Genomic DNA, 7,729 nt, shown 5'->3' on the forward strand with positions numbered 1-7,729 from the left:
AGTTGGAGGAGCATCAAGCAATCATGTGTTGCTGATTCCACCATGGAAGCCGAATATATGGCTGCATCTGAGGCAGCTAAAGAGGTTGGTTGGCTCAGGAACTTTCTGAAAGAGCTTAATGTGGTTCCTTCGGTTCAAGCATCAATTATACTTTATTGTGACAATAGTGGTACAGTTGCAAACTTGAAGGAACCAAGAATCCATAAAAGGAGTAATCATATTGAGCGTAAATATCACTTAATTCGGGACATAACTTAGAGAGGTGATGCAAGAGTGTTGAAGATTACGTCAGAGAACAATTTGGCAGACCCGTTTAGAAAGAGCTTGACACGGAAGATTTTTCACAAGCATGTAGAAGGAATGAGTCTTAGAGTAGTAGACGCATGGTTATGAGTCTAAGTGGGAGATTGTTGGGATATACTATTAACCATGCGGTTTAGACATAGTATTATATTTTATTCTTTATGGAATAATTGTTTATTTAATTTATTCAATTCAATAAAGTACTATTTTAAATAGATCATTTGTTATATGTGTGTCCTTTTAGTTATGTAGTAGACAATTTAGTGTATGGAGTCTTAGCTCATGCACAGAAGATTAAATTGTTGGTTCTCATAATTAATAAACTATGTTCACAATCAAAGATATTGTTGGACAAAATATCTTGATGATTGTAGCACAAGATTATCGTATGATTTGTCTTGATTATGGGAGTAGTTTTATTCTAACTTCTTGTGCTAGTATACTCAGTGTATATTGAACGGACTAAGTAGAGAAAAGATGCTTTTGTACTGAATATATAAAATATTTTCTCTAATTTATTAAATGCGCTTATACTCTTAATCTTGATATAATTATTATGATCAATGTAATTTGTTTATTATTTTGATTTATCAAAAGGTACGACTCTGTTTAGAGTTAGTATATGCCTAATAGATTGGACAATAACGAATATTATTTGTGAATAATAATTAGTTGATAGAATCCATGACTCGGTTTTGGGTTTGATGATACCCCTTTATGTAAGCTTATAAGTTTTCATATGAAAACTCGGCCGATGGATTTTGTATTCGTCACATGAAATAGTTTAAGCGGAATTATAAAGGATTTAATTAGTTAATTGAATTAAATTTTCAGTGATTTAATTTAATAAACTAGTATTTGAAATCTTAACATGGGGAGTTAAAATAAATGTTAATGAATTTTAGAAATTCATATTGAGGAGTTCAATTGCAGTTTTTTAGTGGAATAAATTGCAATTAATTATAGTAAGAATTAATTCATGCTAATTTCGAATTAGTACTATAATTAGTAGCCTCTTATTATTTTTGTGGTCCCTGCTATACCTAGTAAAAACCTGGACAGACTTGGGTAAAAAGTAGCTTGGGAGAAAAGTTATCCTTTTGAGTTAGAATAGGATTCTACTTGCAGAATCCTACACGTTTTTGAACCCCTATTGTGGCTTAATTTCGGGTCTATTAAAGGAAGACTAGTTTCACTTAAATAACTTACTTTTCAGTTATATTGTTCTTACCCACCCAATAGCAAAATCGTCCAAGGTTTTACTAGGCAAATAGCAGAAGACTGCAGCCCTGGATTCTTGCTGTTTGGAAGGTTTGTGCAACTACTTCAAGAGGTTAGTGCTTTTAATCTCGTTATTATTGTGTTGTCTAGTTTACATGTATTTGATGCATGGTTTGTATGCTTGCTTCCGCTGCGCATGGTCTAACACTTGGGACATGTAGAATTAAAAATAATTTGTTCTTCTCCTAAATTTGAAAAAAATTGACTTTGGTGGATACAACTCTTTTTATTTCCCTTTATTAAGGATGGAGTTTGGCCATTATTTCATGTTTTGATTAGTTCACTAACTACAACCAAGCAATGGACAATCTAAAATTTCGTTCATTGCCTACCCGGCCTTAACCCTAAACCCTCCCCAAACACCAAGAAGAAGGGCAAATTGAGAACTAAAGAAGAAGTATAGAAATTGGTAGCATGCATGTACAGAGTATAGGAATTAAGAAATGTATAAGTAGGTGATTCCAATTATTAGATAACAAGAATTCCCATAGCTAGTTTTGTAACAAATATCATGGCCTGCATTACGAGTATGGCCCTTTTGTAAGGACATATCCGTTTCTCAGATTCAGACATAATCTCCAAATATCGTAGTACAACATTTTATGTCTCTTCCCTATAATAATTGACACCATATTACTGAAACCACCACTGCTTATTGCTGAACATGTTTCCAATAACCTAAAACAAACATTCCAACTTGCAGCTTTTTTTAAAAAAAAAAAAAAAGGACTGCCTTAACATGTCATTACTTTCTTTAGTCTCAAGAAATGATAAATTAAATATTCTAACAGGACCTTAAAATTAATAACTTAGAAAAAGTGAGCTGTACTAAACTACTAATGATAAGTATTAATTATAATCCAATGAAATTCCGCTGCCGATTGCATTGGAAGTAATAGTTTATAGTAACTGATGGAACTATCAGAATCCTAACAATCATAATCTCCAACTATCTTGCTGTTCACTTACTAATTACTCTCCTCCGGTCCAAAATAAGTAATTTTTTGGTCTTTTTTTTGTGGTCCAAAATAAGTGATTTTTTCAGATTTCAAGAATGAATTAATTATTTTTTTCCTACATTGCCCTCAGAGTAAATAGTGTTGGAGTATGTGTTAGGAGTGTTTATGTGAAGAGATAGTAAAAGTTAATATGATCAATTTCATTGCTAATTAATGTTAAAAGGTGAATTTTTTAATTTGTGTGAAAGCAGCTATAAAATCACTTATTTTGGACCGGAGGGAGTATATGCTAGTAGTACGTACTAATTAATTGGAAACAGTCAAATCCTTTCTGTATAATTATTTGTTTCTTTTGAAAAACTAAGAATGAACTTTATATGATGCGGCAGGATTTAGTATAGGAGATTAATTTTTGCTGGTTATCAGCATTATAGAAAAACACTTGTGCCGGACACCAATCACCATTTGGCAATCCTTTTCACTCCAGCTTGTTATTAGTAATCAAACTGAATGAAAGTGACTTTGACTGGATAGATACATATAGCCAAATTGTTAGTGTATTATCTTTCTGGGTCAAAGGGGGAATACATATTACTTAAATGAGTCATTATTTAAAGGAGGAAGCATTCTTATTCCTAGGTCTCGAACCTAGAAAGGTTAACGATAAAGGAACCATATCCATCCTAGCATAATAGTAGTTGATGGAAAAATTAGTACTTATTCAATAAAGAATTAAATTGATCAATAACATAAATGAATAGTAATTTAAAGGTAAATCCTTCCTTACGCCATATAACTGCCACACATGCGTTAATACACATATTTGTAAAAATTCAGCTACTGCAGAGTGCAGAGGATGCAGGGCAGACTAGCCAGTTAGGAGTTAAACTAAGAATGTAATTGGTCGTCTATTGATGCAGGGTTTTACCTGCTAGTTTTACTATACCAGCCATCTATTTCGTATTTCGTATTTTGTATTTCATATCTCTTATATTGCTGTTATTTTATTATGCATTTTTATGGTACTAATATATCGGCTTCGGTTGCTTTTTTTGAGCTGAGGGTCTCCTGGAAACAGTCTCTCTACCCTTCGGGGTAGGGGTAAGGTCTGTGTACATATTACCCTCCTCAGACCCCACTTGTGGGATTATACTGGGTCGTTGTTGTTGTTGTTGTAGAGTGCAGAGGATCCGTAAAAACAGTTTGAAGATCGTCTCGTCCGTATATAGCCAAAAAGATAATAACCGTCGGATCTGCACGTGGTATTACATGTCAGAGAAGCGTATCTTCACTGTTGCCATCATTAAGGCCCAACTTGAGCCCACCCAAATCTCACCTTATGTCATACTGGATTACAAAATGCGAGCCTCGTGTGCCGTTTGGGCCGGCCCACTTGAGCCCCACGCTTGATTTTCGTGACTCCACGTGGTAAAATCAGTTGCGCTCCCCAAGCAGCACCTAATGAAATGTTACATTTATTGTGGGAACCACTTGTGACGTGTCATCCATGACCGGCTGTTAGGGTCACGTTTGCTGCCTAGCTGAATATTTTCACTCTTTTCCTCTACGCGCGACTTGGTTCTAGTATTTTGGAACTATTCGTTCTATGCTTTTTACTTTTTTCTGATTCTCCTTTGAATTTTAATGGGTTAATACCTCAAAACCTGCATAAACTATTCAACATTTGTCGCTTGTCTACTTAAATTATCATCTATTCGCGAAAACCTTCTAAATTATATCTCCCTTTATAATAAAAATCACTCCTCATATTCTTACTAATGCGTGTAATACGCTTTCCAAATTATTTTTAAAATCTACCACGTGACAATTTACGTGAATATTTGTTGATCTTAATCTATAAAATAGACTTAATTAAAATTTTAATACTCTTTATTATATTATTATCAAAAATTACATGGTAAAAATAAAAAGCGGCTAGGGTTAAAATTAGTGGGTCAATTGTAAAAAACTCATTTTCTCTTTGCTCTTATCAGAGACTTACTCTCCATTAATCTTGGTTCTAACCTCGATTGCATTGTCTATTCTTGCCTCCATTCGAAAATCAGGATAAAAACTAGGGTTTCTGTTCCTAAATCGATATAGAAAATTAGGGTTTTGATAGACCTAAATTCTTAGATTATTGAAAGGAGACACCTAAATTGTTAAAGAAGATAGCTACAAACAGGTCATATTTCTTTATTCCCTAATTTCTTGAAAGGCATTAAACCTCATGCACTACAAATACTTAAAAGAGTGTTCCTTCTTTCAAATAAATTTAGGTAAGAAATGAAGGATGGATAAAACGAGAAAGATAAGAAATAAAATCAGTAATAATAAGAGAGAGAATTTCATATAGATTCAAATGAAGAAATGGAGAAGAAAGATGAAAAATGGATAAGAAAGGTAAAAAAATGAGAAAGGAAGGTAAAATACAAAAAAAAAAAGGAGAAAATAAAGAAAATATAAATTTTAAAAAAGAAGAGCTAATTAGGGGTTAGACATGCCATTTAATGGCTTTTTTTTAGCCTTCATGTGCTCTTGGGCGATTTATTACACGCGTAATGCCACATAAGCGACGAGGGGGTTTTATTATGAAGGGAAATATAGTTCAGGGGATTTTTGGGAACAGACGATAGTTGATAAGCTTGAAGTGATGAAAAGCATTTTTAAGTGCTGATTTTTTTTTTTTAAATAAGCATTTACGTGTTTGAATAGATGTGCATAAATTACTAATAAGCAGTTAATGTGTTTAGTAGAAAAGTGATGATAAGTTATTCTTTTATTAAAATGACTAAAATATTCTTTAAAATTTTACAAGAGATTATAAATTAAAAAGTTTCTTTATAAAGAAAAAGATGAACAATAAATATGGAATAAAAAGAAAGTTAGAAAATTTATTATTTTGTAAATTAGAAACTATTATTAAGGATAAACTAGTAAAAGCCTTGGTCAAACTAAAAGTGCTAAAAAGCAATAAGTTGGGGGGAACCAATTTATGGCTGATTTTAGCTTATAAGCACTATGGGTATTTACCAAACGCGTAGATAAGCCAAAAGGTGCTTATCAGCTAATTTGACCAGCTTATAAGCTTAGTCAAACACCCTCTTTATATGACTAATGTTATATATTATATTTTGAATGTCCTAAATGCAATTGAATAAGGTTGCCTAGCACTCGAAAGTGTTCAAATTGAGGTGTTGTTCATGAGTTTGAGTTCATGTCTAAATATTTTTATCTACCCATTTTGATTATCAAAACTATACGAAAATCACCGTATGTAGTCTATTTAACTCTTTTCCAATCTAAAATTATCTTAAAATCTAAAATTTGGGTATAAATAAACAACTAATCTTCAAAGTATTTTTTTAATTAAAAGTTTTCTTTGAAAAATTTATAATTTAAATGTCAAACTTTCTTCAACAAAAGCTCTTTTAAAAGTTTAACCCTCTCGGTTGTGATGACCTGATAGGTCATTTTGAGTTTTAGCCTTTATTTTCCTATTTCGAGACCTCGATTAACTTTGTTTAGCGTTCTTCAATTTTCGTGCGCATTCTGTGTCTTATTCTGGAAAAAAAATTATGTGAAAAACTGAAGAAAATATGAATTTTAGACTTAAAATGAATTGAGTTGACTACGTCACACATTTTGTGTAAATGGACCCGGATCGGTATTTTGACAGTTTTTGTGGGTCCGTTTCGTAATTTTGGACTTGGGCGTATGCTCGGAATTGAATTCGGAAGTCCCTAACTTGTTTTGACGTGATTTGTTGAAAAACTAGTATTTTAACTTCTGGGAGTAGATATTATCACGTGATTTATATCAGTACTGTGTTAGACTAGATTTACATTTCTCGTTATATATCACTATTGTGTTTTTAACCACTAAAATTAGTTATTTAATTATTTCATATCGATTTGCCTAGCAAGTGGATGTTAGGCGCCATCACGACCTTGAGGTTGGGATCCCGGGTCGTGACATTGTCTTTCTCCTTCCTTCGATTTTATGCTTACTTATTAGTAAAATTTCTATTATTATCTTTTTAATATAAGTTTTAATTATAAAATTACAGTTATATTACAAGTGTTTTTATTGTGGAAAGAATTACAAGAAAATACACATGACTTCACATCATAACAAAAAATGGCACATAGTTTTAAGTTTTACCCGACCTAGCTCATATTGTACATATTTTGAAAGCACTAGCAAATTTAAATTTGTGTTCTTACAACCATTGCTTCTAAAAGTTATGGAGTTAATTCTGTGTTCTCACAGCCATTGTTTTCACTCTCTCTTCTTCTCACATCTTCTATATATGCTTCAAGGAGCCGTATATTTTCTGCTTCTCCTCTTGTGTCACATGGTTGCAATGTAAGAAAATTGAAGAGTAGAAGTCCACCATTGAAGACCATTCAAAGCTTTAATTTGCTTTTAAAAATGAGTTTTTTTTTTTTAGTTTGTTAGTTGTTTGGAATGGGTATTGTTCTAATTGATTGAAAATATCAAAAGGAGTTCAAAATTTAAATTTGAAGTGATTTGGAGTAGATTTGAGCAAGATTTGAGTTAAATTTCAGAAAAGACGTAAGGAAGAAGACGAAGTTAATTTTTTGTATAATTATGTATAATCTTGTATAATAGTGTATATGAGTGTCGAAACACACCTTATACACTATTATACACATTTATACAAGCGTATGTAGACGAACTTCTTCCACGATTTTTAGTTGCAATTCTTGTTCAAAACCAGTCCAAATCTCCATTAAATGACTTCAAATTTTATATACAATCTCCTTATACTATTTCTAACAAGTCTAAATAACACCCACTCCAAATTTCTCACAAAATTAAATTCGGAATTTATAACACCCACTTCAAATTTCTCACAAAATCAAATTCGGAATTTAAATCCGCATATTTAAGCTTGTTAAAAATCTAATTTTCACCACACAAACGGATTTGATTTGTTAACTAATATTTGAGTCACAATTACTGATTCGAATATTAACTTAAAAGCTTGAAGAATCTTTTTAAAAATTAAATAGTAATTTTGAGAACCTATTAGAGTTGGATGTTGAATCTTAGCCTATATGTTTGGGTTAGTTGATTGTAAATTAAAATATGGGCTATAAAATTGAAAAGTAAGGAGCCCAATTGTTCTAATGTGAAATTTTTCTTTTTATTGTTTACCT

The sequence above is a fragment of the Nicotiana sylvestris genome, chromosome 12 (genome assembly GCF_000393655.2).
Source record: "Nicotiana sylvestris chromosome 12, ASM39365v2, whole genome shotgun sequence".
Classification (NCBI taxonomy): domain Eukaryota; kingdom Viridiplantae; phylum Streptophyta; class Magnoliopsida; order Solanales; family Solanaceae; genus Nicotiana; species Nicotiana sylvestris.